Source organism: Lissotriton vulgaris, chromosome 8, assembly GCF_964263255.1.
Source record: "Lissotriton vulgaris chromosome 8, aLisVul1.2, whole genome shotgun sequence".
In the NCBI taxonomy this organism is placed as follows: Eukaryota; Metazoa; Chordata; class Amphibia; order Caudata; family Salamandridae; genus Lissotriton; species Lissotriton vulgaris.
Window position 1 is genome coordinate 1,531,386,607 of NC_141696.1, and position 15,624 is coordinate 1,531,402,230.

The 15,624-nt window shown below is 44.5% G+C and overlaps 6 non-coding genes across 6 annotated transcripts; all 6 read right to left on the reverse strand.

Annotated features, from left to right (window-relative positions):
* Nucleotides 1-269: 269 nt before the first annotated feature.
* On the reverse strand, nucleotides 270-342 carry TRNAF-GAA (transfer RNA phenylalanine (anticodon GAA)). Its single transcript has one exon. It is a non-coding gene; the product is annotated as a tRNA-Phe (tRNA).
* Nucleotides 343-8,329: 7,987 nt separating this feature from the next.
* Nucleotides 8,330-8,402, reverse strand: TRNAF-GAA (transfer RNA phenylalanine (anticodon GAA)). Its single transcript has one exon. It is a non-coding gene; the product is annotated as a tRNA-Phe (tRNA).
* A 510-nt stretch (nucleotides 8,403-8,912) lies between these two features.
* Nucleotides 8,913-8,985, reverse strand: TRNAF-GAA (transfer RNA phenylalanine (anticodon GAA)). The gene has a single exon. It is a non-coding gene; the product is annotated as a tRNA-Phe (tRNA).
* A 2,838-nt stretch (nucleotides 8,986-11,823) lies between these two features.
* TRNAF-GAA (transfer RNA phenylalanine (anticodon GAA)) lies at nucleotides 11,824-11,896 on the reverse strand. The gene has a single exon. It is a non-coding gene; the product is annotated as a tRNA-Phe (tRNA).
* A 1,671-nt stretch (nucleotides 11,897-13,567) lies between these two features.
* On the reverse strand, nucleotides 13,568-13,640 carry TRNAV-GAC (transfer RNA valine (anticodon GAC)). Its single transcript has one exon. It is a non-coding gene; the product is annotated as a tRNA-Val (tRNA).
* Nucleotides 13,641-15,314: 1,674 nt separating this feature from the next.
* TRNAF-GAA (transfer RNA phenylalanine (anticodon GAA)) lies at nucleotides 15,315-15,387 on the reverse strand. The gene has a single exon. It is a non-coding gene; the product is annotated as a tRNA-Phe (tRNA).
* Nucleotides 15,388-15,624: the final 237 nt, after the last annotated feature.

The window sequence follows — 15,624 nt, forward strand, 5'->3', positions numbered from 1 at the left end:
TCATCTGACTACTGACATCTGTGTTTAAGGGGAAGTGGAAGGTAATGCAGACAAGAGTTTACTTTACAAAAAAGCATGAAATGGGAAATATTCATTGTCAAACCTGAAGGTAAGAGAGGTGGAAGCAAGTTTAGAAGGAGGACATAAAGCAAAGTCTATGTTAAATTGATTGTGTTGTAGATCAGTTGCAAAAAATTTGATGAATAGAGAAAAAGTACTACAGCTGATTCCAAGACAGATTTTGTTAGAAGCAAGGAACCTCTCAACTGTGCCGAAACCTGGGATTGAACCAGGGACCTTTAGATCTTCAGTCTAACGCTCTCCCAACTGAGCTATTTCGGCCTGCTTACAGCTGTGGTCTTCATACTTTAATTTAAACCATTTAACAAAATAGATGCAGGACCTGGATTTTTGACCTCATATGGTAGAGATATGTTTTAAGGAGTCTTGTATCATATGGCTGAGATACCCGCCACCCCCTCTCAACACAATCCCCAAAAGGAGGGAAACCGGAAACAGTTCTTAAAGTTTTTGGATGTGGGAGGGAGTGACCCTCCCGGCCGTATTTATTAAAACAAAAAATTAAAACATTAAACGTTTCATGTTATGTACAATTTCATTATCACATTGCGATGTTTGGCTAACCTTAACATATTCTCTAATACAGAGGTTCTCCTAGCCGAACTAGCATCCTACAAAACATTCTCTAGAAACACTGAAATTGTACATCCTAACGTTTAAGGGCCAACGGCAAGGTCATAACCGGTGTCAAGATCCCTAACCAGACTTACCCCTCCCACTTGGGAGGGGCGACAGCACAGAGGCTTACCTCAAGTGCAACTACTAACAATTTCCCTTGACTTGACGGGGGCACTTAAGACTCGACGCCATTTAAAGGTCGTTCGAAGACTTGTGTGTGGTATCTGGAAGGTATCGTGGACCTCCCCCCACCCCACACAACTTACCGCATCTGCCGTCGCAGATGACACTGGCCCCGGGAAATTCCCCAGGAGGGGGCTGTAACCCCTCCTACAAAGGAAGGGGCCTTGACCGCCTTTCCTTTACTTCCGGCGACCCGCCCTTAGACGGGACCGCCTCCCCATTGAGGGGCCAATGGCCACCTCTCCCGAGCGCTCCCATCCGTGTTGGGTGACGCCCACTCATAGGGATCTACCAATTAGTGCTCACCGATCATGACCTTACCGCCTACCAAAAATAAATACGACAATTCTTACTCAAACCTAGGAAAACATTGGTCGCTACGACCCAAAGAACATGCTTAAAATGCAACATTACATCCAATCATTTTAATCGTAACAACTTACACGATATTCACCATACTTTATTATGATCAACAACAAACTGATACTTTCACAGCCTGTAAACGAAACGGAAAACATACTTATAACATTCACTTTATTGCACGATGACTTGCTGTCCTCAGGGGCTGGTGGGTGGGTCAAAATTGGCTCTTCGTTCTGTCCCGAGCTCACGGGTAGCGAGGAGGTGCAGCTTCGGAGCACAAGAACAAGAGGACGTCTTCTGGTCTTGCGTCTCTCTTTATCCGTCTTCAGGGCGGGCGAGAACCCGCCCCTGCCTGCCCCTAGGGCGGGGCTGGCTACGTCGGTGTCTAGGCCAGCCCACTCTAGGGCGGGAAAAAGCGCGCCCTGGCTACGCCGCTTCGGGCATACCAGCCGAGACGCGCCTCCCGCCCAAAAAATGGCTTCCCGGGGGGATCGAGGCACTCCGCCATACGGTCGGGGGGACCGAGTGGTCGCCCCTTTTCATATGGCTGAGATACCCGCCACCCCCTCTCAACACAATCCCCAAAAGGAGGGAAACCGGAAACAGTTCTTAAAGTTTTTGGATGTGGGAGGGAGTGACCCTCCCGGCCGTATTTATTAAAACAAAAAATTAAAACATTAAACGTTTCATGTTATGTACAATTTCATTATCACATTGCGATGTTTGGCTAACCTTAACATATTCTCTAATACAGAGGTTCTCCTAGCCGAACTAGCATCCTACAAAACATTCTCTAGAAACACTGAAATTGTACATCCTAACGTTTAAGGGCCAACGGCAAGGTCATAACCGGTGTCAAGATCCCTAACCAGACTTACCCCTCCCACTTGGGAGGGGCGACAGCACAGAGGCTTACCTCAAGTGCAACTACTAACAATTTCCCTTGACTTGACGGGGGCACTTAAGACTCGACGCCATTTAAAGGTCGTTCGAAGACTTGTGTGTGGTATCTGGAAGGTATCGTGGACCTCCCCCCACCCCACACAACTTACCGCATCTGCCGTCGCAGATGACACTGGCCCCGGGAAATTCCCCAGGAGGGGGCTGTAACCCCTCCTACAAAGGAAGGGGCCTTGACCGCCTTTCCTTTACTTCCGGCGACCCGCCCTTAGACGGGACCGCCTCCCCATTGAGGGGCCAATGGCCACCTCTCCCGAGCGCTCCCATCCGTGTTGGGTGACGCCCACTCATAGGGATCTACCAATTAGTGCTCACCGATCATGACCTTACCGCCACAGGTCCGGATAGTTGACCGGCTATCCGGACCCCCCACAAAACTCCTACCTAAAGGTCATGTTTTAACGACTTTAACCAAGCTAAGAAGTCTCCTATGAGTAACTCATTCCCCACCCTTGACAAATGCACACCATCCCCCAGATACATACTGTCATCATTAATACAACTATGCGAGATCGAATGCAATGTCTTGGCACGGAACAACCTACTCACTTTGTTATTCAATTTCCTAACAGAATGATTCAAAGCAGGGATCGAGATAGCCCCCCGCCACACTTTTCGTGGGATCATATGAGACCACGCAATTATGCACCCCGGAACTCTCCTCGCTAACCAACTTACCGTGGAAAGCATAGCCTCCAGGAGAAGTCGTCTACCGGTGGTGACCAAATCATTGCCCCCCAAATGCACTATGACTATGGACGGCGGTGACCTTATCCGCTCTAACAGACCCTCAAAGAATGCCTGAAACTGGTCAATACAGAGACCGCCCCTTCCGTAGAAGGACACTCTGTACCCGTATTCCCCAGGTACGTGAATCATGTCACCTGCTTTGAATACGTCTGCGGCCCGTCTCACGTATGAGTGGCCCACGACCCACACCTCCTTCCTCACAGCCGGTGACGTGTGACCGCTGGCCTGGTGTCGGGTCGACTGCACAGTCCGCCCTGCCGCGTAGGCTTGCGCAACTGAAAACAAACAAAAGAGAAGAAGCGTGAGTACATGATTACCGCTTCACAACATGTGCAATCGCACGTACCTCTTATAACAATTGGAGGACCAGCGCCCCACACGTTTCACTTGTTCTACATTAAGACCCCTGGCTGTAGCTTCAGTGGCAGCCCCTATTCGAAAGGAATGGGTCCCAAATTCGCCCGGGTCCAAGCCCGCTGCGGCAATGGCCATTGCAAGCACCCGCTGAAACTGAAACCTCGTCAGCGGGGTGGCGTCTGCATGCCTCAACAATGTCCCCCCCCATGATGCCACCCTTCGTGCTAGGTAATCTTCTAAGCACTGTACCGGACACATGGATGACCCGGGGATCCTGCGAATGATCGTGCAGTCCCCCCTCCCATCTTGGTCGGTCTTGGACCTGAGAAAGGAGACAATCATCGCATCGCCCCTGATCTGAACATGTTCCCTGCACAAGCCCCCTGCCACACCCTGTTTGTTCCTTGCAACCAGCTCACTAACTCTCATAGCCCCGTGAAATGCTAGCGTAAATGCAGTCCGGAACAAACAGGTCTCGAAAGGAGACGAGCATGTGTTAGGGAGTGAGGCCAGTAACTGGGACAACCTATCCAGACCTATCGGTCGTCTCACGTCAACTCTGCGACCCTCTAGGCGTTGCCACCCACGCAGCGCCCTTTGTACTGTAAAAGACGCTGTCGGGTCCTGGATGCCATGGGCCCTGGCAACAAAGGAAATGGCGGCACGATGCCTTTGGGCCGTAGCCACCGATTTCCCAGCCCTACGTAAGGACATCAGAAAAAGTACTACCCACTCTTCCTGACCCCAAAGTCCCCCTCTCTCTGCTCCCAAAAAGGCTAAATAGGCCTGAAACGCCCCTTCATATGCCTTCCTTGTCCTGGGTGCTAGACTCTCTCCCACGAGGTGACGAAGTTCGGGGCACCGAGAGACCAGAGAGCTTCGGGGAAGGGTGCCGGCTCTGGGTCCGCTGAAGGAAGGAAACCCGAGAAAGCCTGCATGTAAAAACGAGACAGTGCATCAGCAGCCTGATTCATCACCCCTGGGACATGTTGTGCTCTGAATATCACGTTCAGTTGCATACACAGTAAGACAATTTCTTTGAGCAGCCTCAAAATCAATTTACAACGGGCTGCCTGACTATTGATGCATTCTACCACGGTCATATTGTCGGACCAGAACACGACAGAATGATCTCTGAACCCTTCTGGCCAGGTTCTCAGGGCCACCAGAATGGGAAATAGTTCAAGGAAAGCAATATTACTCGTCAGCCCCTTCTCGTGCCACCATAGGGGCCACCTTTGTGCAGACCATTTTGTGCCGAAGATGGCGCCAAAGCCTATGCTTCCTGCTGAATCCGTCCATAGCCCGAGCTCTTCGGAGGACACGGCTGGCTTGTTCCAGACGACTCGGCCATTGAAGTCCGCCAGAAATGCTAACCAAATCCGCATGTCCTGGCGGACCTCAGCCGATAACCTCGTGCGATGATGACCCTCCTTTAGGCCGACCATCGATTGGGCAATTGAGCGGGAAAAGGGGCGAGCCATTGGGATCACCCTCAAGGCAAAGTTCAACTTTCCCACTAATTGTTGCAACTGATGCAGTGTAACCTTAGATGCCTGTAAACATACTTGGAGGGCTGTCCTGAATTTCAACACTTTGCTAGCTGGTAAACGGAAACACCCCTCCCTTGAGTCCAACTCGATCCCCAAAAACTCGAGGCAAGTCGTGGGACCCATAGTTTTACCCGGTGCCAATGGCACGCCAAAATGACCCATCAACACACAGAATTCAGCTAAGGCCTGGGCACATTCGGGATTTCCGGCGGGGCCAAGGAACAAAAAGTCGTCAAGGTAGTGCATTACATTGCGGAAACCCGTTTTCTTAGTAAACACCCATTGCAGGAAAGTACTGAATTGCTCAAAATAAGCACATGATATAGAGCATCCCATTGGCATACACCTATCCATGTAAAATGACCCCTGGAACCCGAATCCCAGAAGACGCTGATCGTCTGGGTGTACCGGGAGCAACCGGAACGCTGACTCGATATCTGATTTCGCCATCAACGTCCCGGGCCCCAGGCGATTCAAGATGGCTACTGCCTCATCAAACGATGCGTATCGCACCGAACAAACTTCTGGATCAATTGCGTCGTTCACCGAAAGACCATGTGGAGCAGACAGATTATGGATCAAACGAAACTCACCTGGGTCCTTCTTGGGGACCACCCCTAACGGAGAACAAACAAAATCCGGTACCGGGGGTACACAAAACGGGCCGGCGACCCGTCCCCGGCTAACCTCTTTCTGAATTTTCTCTTGCACTACAGATGTATGTTGTAAAACGGAAAGTTGATTTTTGCAAATCCCTACACCCTGAAAGTCCCCCACCGGGATGCGGAAACCATGTGTAAAACCGTTCCGCAGCACCCCGGCAGAAGTACGATCCGGGTATTCATTGAGCCAGGGAATCATTGCCAAGGTATCAATCGGGGTTGGTAAAGGCGCCCCTCGGACTAGTTTAGACCTGTTTGGCGCCTCCCTTACCCCCATTCTCACCCGTTCTGGCTCTGCACGATGACTCAGGATGGGACGACCCACACGTACTACACTCGTGCTTGAATTTACACGATCCCGGAGGCCTGGTACATTTCCCTTTGTTGAAATTAAAGCAGAAACCCTTTCTCCCTGTATTGCCTGCGGGCCTCGACTGATCGTCGGTGCTCGTACTTGGTCGAAAGGGCGTCCCCACATTTTGGCGGGAGTAATCAACAACATTGCTCCCAACCAATGGCATTTTTAACATTCCCGATTCTTTCATTTTATCCCATGTTACAGAATCGTAACAATCCCAGGTCAAACTCTTGTTATGTTCCTTTTCTTTCCTGAACAAATTGTCATAACAAAACCAATGGTTACCTTGATACGCTGTCGAGTAACCCATAATTCGTGATTGATAAATGGGAAACTCCGGAAGCAACTCGGGCCTACGTTCCCCCAAAATCGATGTAAAAATACCCCACGCATTGCCCCAGTTGCCAATATTCTCATTTACCTTAAAGGCGGCCATTTTTGCGCGCCAAACACTCGGATGCATTAGGTCCTTCTGACTTCTAACATGCTCCACCTCATAATGATCAACAAGCAAGGAGAAAATATTCACGTACTCCCCAGCCCAGATCTTTTCCTTTATAGCTAAAGGTACATGTTGTCCCAATCTCTCTCTACGAGAGGGTGCTGACTCGTCCCTTGCAATCGGCAATGGCCGCTTACCTGCACCGGACGCAGCTTCTGCCGCTTGCGGCTTGTCTATTCCCGCCAACGACGCAGTCACTTTAGCTGCATCTCTCTTCTCACGAAGCCCTTTTATCAGCGCCTGTGCCTCGGCAGCCGTGGCGCCATCACAACTATCCCCCAACCAAGCTGCTAGCTGTGCTGCCAGCTCGGGGGGCATGTCTTCCTTGGATGTCGGGGTGACGACAACGGGGATTGGATTCCCCTCCATCGGTACTGGTGTCGGCGCCTCGAGCGGGGCAGAGGGAACCGGGACATCTCCACCGGCTGGAACCCTTCTCGGCCTCTTAGGTCTCCCTCCAGCCGGCGCAGAGCCCGAACCCTCCTCCCCGTCTCGCTCCGCCAACCGTTTCTTTATGTCGGACACCTCTTTGCAAAGGGCCCGCACCATCTGTTCGGTCGTCATTCTCTTTGCGCCTTTCTTGGGCATCTCTCCGACGAGGTATCTAGAAGACAAAGAAAAAGATCAAAAACGCTCAAAATTGGCTCTTCGTTCTGTCCCGAGCTCACGGGTAGCGAGGAGGTGCAGCTTCGGAGCACAAGAACAAGAGGACGTCTTCTGGTCTTGCGTCTCTCTTTATCCGTCTTCAGGGCGGGCGAGAACCCGCCCCTGCCTGCCCCTAGGGCGGGGCTGGCTACGTCGGTGTCTAGGCCAGCCCACTCTAGGGCGGGAAAAAGCGCGCCCTGGCTACGCCGCTTCGGGCATACCAGCCGAGACGCGCCTCCCGCCCAAAAAATGGCTTCCCGGGGGGATCGAGGCACTCCGCCATACGGTCGGGGGGACCGAGTGGTCGCCCCTTTTCATTCCGCAATTAACTGGTGCAATGGGTAAATAGCATTTTTTGGATCCAGGTTAGGTAGTTGTTTTTTTAACTCCGAATGGACTAGCACTATATTACCCAGATATATTTGGCATGAGTAGTCAAGCAATGTCATCTGACTACTGACATCTGTGTTCAAGGGGAAGTGGAAGGTAATGCAGACAAGAGTTTACTTTACAAAAAAGCATGAAATGGGAAATATTCATTGTCAAACCTGAAGTTAAGAGAGGTGGAAGCAAGTTTAGAAGGAGGACATGAAGCAAAGTCTATGTTAAATTGATTGTGTTGTAGATCAGTTGGAAAAAATTTGATGAATAGAGAAAAAGTACTACAGCTGATAACAAGACCTATTTTGTTAGAAGCAAGGAACCTCTCAACTGTGCCGAAACCCGGGATTGAACCAGGGACCTTTAGATCTTCAGTCTAACGCTCTCCCAACTGAGCTATTTCAGCATTCTGATAGCTGTGGTCTTCATACTTTAATTTGAACCATTTAACAAAATAGATGCAGGACCTGGATTTTTAACCTCATATGGTAGAGATATGTTTTAAGGAGTCCTGTATCATTCCGCAATTAACTGGTGCAATGGGCAAATAGCAGTTTTGGGATCCAGGTTAGGTAGTTGTTTTTTTAACTCTGAATGGACTAGCACTATATTACCCAGATATATTTGGCATGAGTAGGTAAGCAATGTCATCTGACTACTGACATCTGTATTCAAGGGGAGGTGGAAGGTAATGCAGACAAGAGTTTACTTTACAAAAAAGCATGAAATGGGAAATATTCATTGTCAAACCTGAAGGTAAGAGAGGTGGAAGCAAGTTTAGAAGGAGGACATAAAGCAAAGTCTATGTTAAATTGATAGTGTTGTAGATCAGTTGGAAAAAATTTGATGAATAGAGAAAAAGTACTACAGCTGATTCCAAGACCTATTTTGTTAGAAGCAAGGAACCTCTCAACTGTGCCGAAACCCGGGATTGAACCAGGGACCTTTAGATCTTCAGTCTAACGCTCTCCCAACTGAGCTATTTCGGCCTGCTTATAGCTGTGGTCTTCATACTTTAATTTAAACCATTTAACAAAATAGATGCAGGACCTGTATTTTTAACCTCATATGGTAGAGATATGTTTTAAGGAGACCTGTATCATTCCACAATTAACTGGTACAATGGGTAAATAGCATTTTTTGGATCCAGGTTAGGTAGTTGTTTTTTTAACTCTGAATGGACTAGCACTATATTATCCAGATATATTTGGCATGAGTAGGTAAGCAATGTCATCTGACTACTGACATCTGTGTTCAAGGGGAAGTGGAAGGTAATGCAGACAAGAGTTTACTTTACAAAAAAGCATGAAATGGGAAATATTCATTGTCAAACCTGAAGGTAAGAGAGGTGGAAGCAAGTTTAGAAGGAGGACATAAAGCAAAGTCTATGTTAAATTGATTGTGTTGTAGATCAGTTGGAAAAAATTTGATGAATAGAGAAAAAGTACTACAGCTGATTCCAAGACCTATTTTGTTAGAAGCAAGGAACGTCTCAACTGTGCCGAAACCCGGGATTGAACCAGGGACCTTTAGATCTTCAGTCTAACGCTCTCCCAACTGAGCTATTTCGGCCTTCTGATAGCTGGGGTCTTCATACTTTAATTTGAACCATTTAACAAAATAGATGCAGGACCTGGATTTTTAACCTCATATGGTAGAGATATGTTTTAAGGAGTCCTGTATCATTCCCCAGTTAACTGGTGCAATGGGTAAATAGCATTTTTGGGATCCAGGTTAGGTAGTTGTTTTTTTAACTCTGAATGGACTAGCACTATATTACCCAGATATATTTGGCATGAGTAGGTAAGCAATGGCATCTGACTACTGACATCTGTGTTCAAGGGGAAGTGGAATGTGATGCAGACAAGAGTTTACTTTACAAAAAAGGACGAAATGGAAAACATTCATAGTCAAACCGGAAGGCAAGATAGGTGGAAGAAAGTTTAAAAGGAGGACAGAAAGCAAAGTCAATGTTGAATTGATCATTTTGTAGATCAGTTGATAAAAATGTTAATAGAGAAAAAGTACTACAGCTTATTCCAAGACCTATTTTGTTAGAAGCAAGGAACCTCTCAACTGTGCCGAAACCCGGGATTGAACCAGGGACCTTTAGATCTTCAGTCTAACGCTCTCCCAACTGAGCTATTGCGGCCTGCTTATAGCTGTGGTCTTCATACTTTAATTTAAAACATTTAACAAAATAGATGCAGGACCTGGATTTTTAACCTCATATGGTAGAGATATGTTTTAAGGAGTCCTGTATCATTCCGCAATTAACTGGTGCAATGGGCAAATAGCAGTTTTGGGATCCAGGTTAGGTAGTTATTTTTTTTAACTCTGAATGGACTAGCACTATATTACCCAGATATATTTGGCATGAGTAGGTAAGCAATGTCATCTGACTACTGACATCTGTATTCAAGGGGAGGTGGAAGGTAATGCAGACAAGAGTTTACTTTACAAAAAAGCATGAAATGGGAAATATTCATTGTCAAACCTGAAGGTAAGAGAGGTGGAAGCAAGTTTAGAAGGAGGACATAAAGCAAAGTCTATGTTAAATTGATTGTGTTGTAGATCAGTTGGAAAAAATTTGATGAATAGAGAAAAAGTACTACAGCTGATTCCAAGACCTGCTTTGTTAGAAGCAAGGAACCTCTCAACTGTGCCGAAACCCGGGATTGAACCAGGGACCTTTAGATCTTCAGTCTAACGCTCTCCCAACTGAGCTATTTGGGCCTGCTTATAGCTGTGGTCTTCATACTTTAATTTAAACCATTTAACAAAATAGATGCAGGACCTGGATTTTTAACCTCATATGGTAGAGATATGTTTTAAGGAGTCCTGTATCATTCCCCAGTTAACTGGTGCAATGGGTAAATAGCATTTTTGGGATCCAGGTTAGGTAGTTGTTTTTTTAACTCTGAATGGACTAGCACTATATTACCTAGATATATTTGGCATGAGTAGGTAAGCAATGTCATCTGACTACTGACATCTGTGTTCAAGGGGAAGTGGAATGTAATGCAGACAAGAGTTTACTTTACAAAAAAGGACGAAATGGGAAACATTCATTGTCAAACCTGAAGGCAAGATAGGTCGAAGAAAGTTTAAAAGGAGGACAGAAAGCAAAGTCTATGTTGAATTGATCATTTTGTAGATCAGTTGATAAAAATGTTGATAGAGAAAAAAGTACTACAGCTGATTCCAAGACCTATTTTGTTAGAAGCAAGGAACCTCTCAACTGTGCCGAAACCCGGGATGGAACCAGGGACCTTTAGATCTAGAGTCTAACGCTGTCCCAACTGAGCTATAGCGGCCTGCTTATAGCTGTGGTCTTCATACTCTAATTTAAACCATTTAACAAAATAGATGCAGGACCTGGATTTTTAACCTCATATGGTAGAGATATGTTTTAAGGAGTCCTGTATCATTCCGCAATTAACTGGTGCAATGGGCAAATTGCAGTTTTGGGATCCAGGTTAGGTAGTTGTTTTTTTAACTCTGAATGGACTAGCACTATATTACCCAGATATATTTGGCATGAGTAGGTAAGCAATGTCATCTGACTACTGACATCTGTATTCAAGGGGAGGTGGAAGGTAATGCAGACAAGAGTTTACTTTACAAAAAAGCATGAAATGGGAAATATTCATTGTCAAACCTGAAGGTAAGAGAGGTGGAAGCAAGTTTAGAAGGAGGACATAAAGCAAAGTCTATGTTAAATTGATTGTGTTGTAGATCAGTTGGAAAAAATTTGATGAATAGAGAAAAAGTACTACAGCTGATTCCAAGACCTATTTTTTTAGAAGCAAGGAACCTCTCAACTGTGCCGAAACCCGGGATTGAACCAGGGACCTTTAGGTCTTCAGTCTAACGCTCTCCCAACTGAGCTATTTCGGCCTGCTTATAGCTGTGGTCTTCATACTTTAATTTAAACCATTTAACAAAATAGATGCAGGACCTGGATTTTTAACCTCATATGGTAGAGATATGTTTTAAGGAGTCCTGTATCATTCCGCAATTAACTAGTACAATGGGTAAATAGCATTTTTTGGATCCAGGTTAGGTAGTTGTTTTTTTAACTCTGAATGGACTAGCACTATATTACCCAGATATATTTGGCATGAGTAGGTAAGCAATGTCATCTGACTACTGACATCTGTGTTCAAGGGGAAGTGGAAGGTAATGCAGACAAGAGTTTACTTTACAAAAAAGCATGAAATGGGAAATATTCATTGTCAAACCTGAAGGTAAGAGAGGTGGAAGCAAGTTTAGAAGGAGGACATAAAGCAAAGTCTATGTTAAATTGATTGTGTTGTAGATCAGTTGGAAAAAAATTGATGAATAGAGAAAAAGTACTACAGCAGATTCCAAGACCTATTTTGTTAGAAGCAAGGAACCTCTCAACTGTGCCGAAACCCGGGATTGAACCAGGGACCTTTAGATCTTCAGTCTAACGCTCTCCCAACTGAGCTATTTCGGCCTTCTGATAGCTGGGGTCTTCATACTTTAATTTGAACCATTTAACAAAATAGAATCAGGACCTGGATTTTTAACCTCATATGGTAGAGATATGTTTTAAGGAGTCCTGTATCATTCCCCAGTTAACTGGTGCAATGGGTAAATAGCATTTTTGGGATCCAGGTTAGGTAGTTGTTTTTTTAACTCTGAATGGACTAGCACTATATTACCCAGATATATTTGGCATGAGTAGGTAAGCAATGTCATCTGACTACTGACATCTGTGTTCAAGGGGAAGTGGAATGTGATGCAGACAAGAGTTTACTTTACAAAAAAGGACAAAATGGAAAACATTCATAGTCAAACCTGAAGGCAAGATAGGTGGAAGAAAGTTTAAAAGGAGGACAGAAAGCAAAGTCTATGTTGAATTGATCATTTTGTAGATCAGTTGATAAAAATGTTGATAGAGAAAAGAGTACTACAGCTGATTCCAAGACCTATTTTGTTAGAAGCAAGGAACCTCTCAACTGTGCCGAAACCCGGGATTGAACCACGGACCTTTAGATCTTCAGTCTAACGCTCTCCCAGCTTAGCTATTTTGGCCTGCTTATAGCTGTGGTCTTCATACTTTAATTTAAACCATTTAACAAAATAGATGCAGGACCTGGATTTTTAACCTCATATGGTGAGATATGTTTTAAGGAGTCCTGTATCATTCCGCAATTAACTGGTGCAATGGGTAAATAGCATTTTTGGGATCCAGGTTAGGTAGTTGTTTTTTTAACTCTGAATGGACTAGCACTATATTACCCAGATATATTTGGCATGAGTAGGTAAGCAGTGTCATCTGACTACTGACATCTGTATTCAAGGGGAGGTGGAAGGTAATGCAGACAAGAGTTTACTTTACAAAAAAGCATGAAATGGGAAACATTCATTGTCAAACCTGAAGGCAAGATAGGTGGAAGAAAGTTTAAAAGGAGGACAGAAAGCAAAGTCTATGTTAAATTGATTGTGTTGTAGATCAGTTGGAAAAAATGTGATGAATAGAGAAAAAGTACTACAGCTGATTCCAAGACCTATTTTGTTAGAAGCAAGGAACCTCTCAACTGTGCCAAAACCCGGGATTGAATCAGGGACCTTTAGATCTTCAGTCTAACGCTCTCCCAACTGAGCTATTTCGGCCTGCTTATAGCTGTGGTCTTCATACTTTAATTTAAACCATTTAACAAAATAGATGCAGGGCCTGGATTTTTAACCTCATATGGTAGAGATATGTTTTAAGGAGTCCTGTATCATTCCCCAGTTAACTGGAGCAATGGGTAAATAGCATTTTTGGGATCCAGGTTAGGTAGTTGTTTTTTTAACTCGAAATGGACTAGCACTATATTACCTAGATATATTTGGCATGAGTAGGTAAGCAATGTCATCTGACTACTGACATCTGTGTTCAAGGGGAAGTGGAATGTGATGCAGACAAGAGTTTACTTTACAAAAAAGGACGAAATGGGAAACATTCATTGTCAAACCTGAAGGCAAGATAGGTGGAAGAAAGTTTAAAAGGAGGACAGAAAGCAAAGTCTATGTTGAATTGATCATTTTGTAGATCAGTTGATAAAAATGTTGATAGAGAAAAAAGTACTACAGCTGATTCCAAGACCTATTTTGTTAGAAGCAAGGAACCTCTCAACTGTGCCGAAACCCGGGATTGAACCAGGGACCTTTAGATCGTCAGTCTAACGCTCTCCCAACTGAGCTATTGCGGCCTGCTTATAGCTGTGGTCTTCATACTTTAATTTAAACCATTTAACAAAATAGATGCAGGACCTGGATTTTTAACCTCATATGGTAGAGATATGTTTTAAGGAGTCCTGTATCATTCCACAATTAACTGGTGCAATGGGCAAATAGCAGTTTTGGGATCCAGGTTAGGTAGTTGTTTTTTTAACTCTGAATGGACTAGCACTATATTACCCAGATATATTTGGCATGAGTAGGTAAGCAATGTCATCTGACTACTGACATCTGTATTCAAGGGGAGGTGGAAGGTAATGCAGACAGGAGTTTACTTTACAAAAAAGCATGAAATGGGAAATATTCATTGTCAAACCTGAAGGTAAGAGAGGTGCAAGCAAGTTTAGAAGGAGGACATAAAGCAAAGTCTATGTTAAATTGATTGTGTTGTAGATCAGTTGGAAAAAATTTGATGAATAGAGAAAAAGTACTACAGCTGATTCCAAGACCTATTTTGTTAGAAGCAAGGAACCTCTCAACTGTGCCGAAACCCGGGATTGAACCAGGGACCTTTAGATCTTCAGTCTAACTCTCTCCCAACTGAGATATTTCGGCCTGCTTATAGCTGGGGTCTTCATACTTTAATTTAAATCATTTAACAAAATAGATGCAGGACCTGGATTTTTACCCTCATATGGTAGAGATATGTTTTAAGGAGTCCTGTATCATTCCCCAGTTAACTGGTGCAATGGGTAAATAGCATTTTTGGGATCCAGGTTAGGTAGTTGTTTTTTTAACTCTGAATGGACTAGCACTATATTACCTAGATATATTTGGCATGAGTAGGTAAGCAATGTCATCTGACTACTGACATCTGTGTTCAAGGGGAAGTGGAATGTGATGCAGACAAGAGTTTACTTTACAAAAAAGGACGAAATGGGAAACATTCATTGTCAAACCTGAAGGCAAGATAGGTGGAAGAAAGTTTAAAAGGAGGACAGAAAGCAAAGTCTATGTTGAATTGATCATTTTGTAGATCAGTTGATAAAAATGTTGATAGAGAGAAAAGTACTACAGCTGATTCCAAGACCTATTTTGTTAGAAGCAAGGAACCTCTCAACTGTGCCGAAACCCGGGATGGAACCAGGGACCTTTAGATCTTCAGTCTAACGCTCTCCCAACTGAGCTATTGCGGCCTGCTTATAGCTGTGGTCTACATACTTTAATTTAAACTATTTAACAAAATAGATGCAGGACCTGGATTTTTAACCTCATATGGTAGAGATATGTTTTAAGGAGTCCTGTATCATTCCGCAATTAACTGGTGCAATGGGCAAATAGCAGTTTTGGGATCCAGGTTAGGTAGTTGTTTTTTTAACTCTGAATGGACTAGCACTATATTACCCAGATATATTTGGCATGAGTAGGTAAGCAATGTCATCTGACTACTGACATCTGTGTTCAAGGGGAAGTGGAAGGTAATGCAGACAAGAGTTTACTTTACAAAAAAGCATGAAATGGGAAATATTCATTGTCAAACCTGAAGGTAAGAGAGGTGGAAGCAAGTTTAGAAGGAGTACATAAAGCAAAGTCTATGTTAAATTGATTGTGTTGTAGATCAGTTGGAAAAAATTTGATGAATAGAGAAAAAGTACTACAGCTGATTCCAAGACCTATTTTGTTAGAAGCAAGGAACCTCTCAACTGTGCCGAAACCCGGGATTGAACCAGGGACCTTTAGATCTTCAGTCTAACGCTCTCCCAACTGAGCTATTTCGGCCTTCTGATAGCTGGGGTCTTCATACTTTAATTTGAACCATTTAACAAAATAGATGCAGGACCTGGATTTTTAACCTCATATGGTAGAGATATGTTTTAAGGAGTCCTGTATCATTCCCCAGTTAACTGGTGCAATGGGTAAATAGCATTTTTGGGATCCAGGTTAGGTAGTTGTTTTTTTTAACTCTGAATGGACTAGCACTATATTACCCAGATATATTTGGCATGAGTAGGTAAG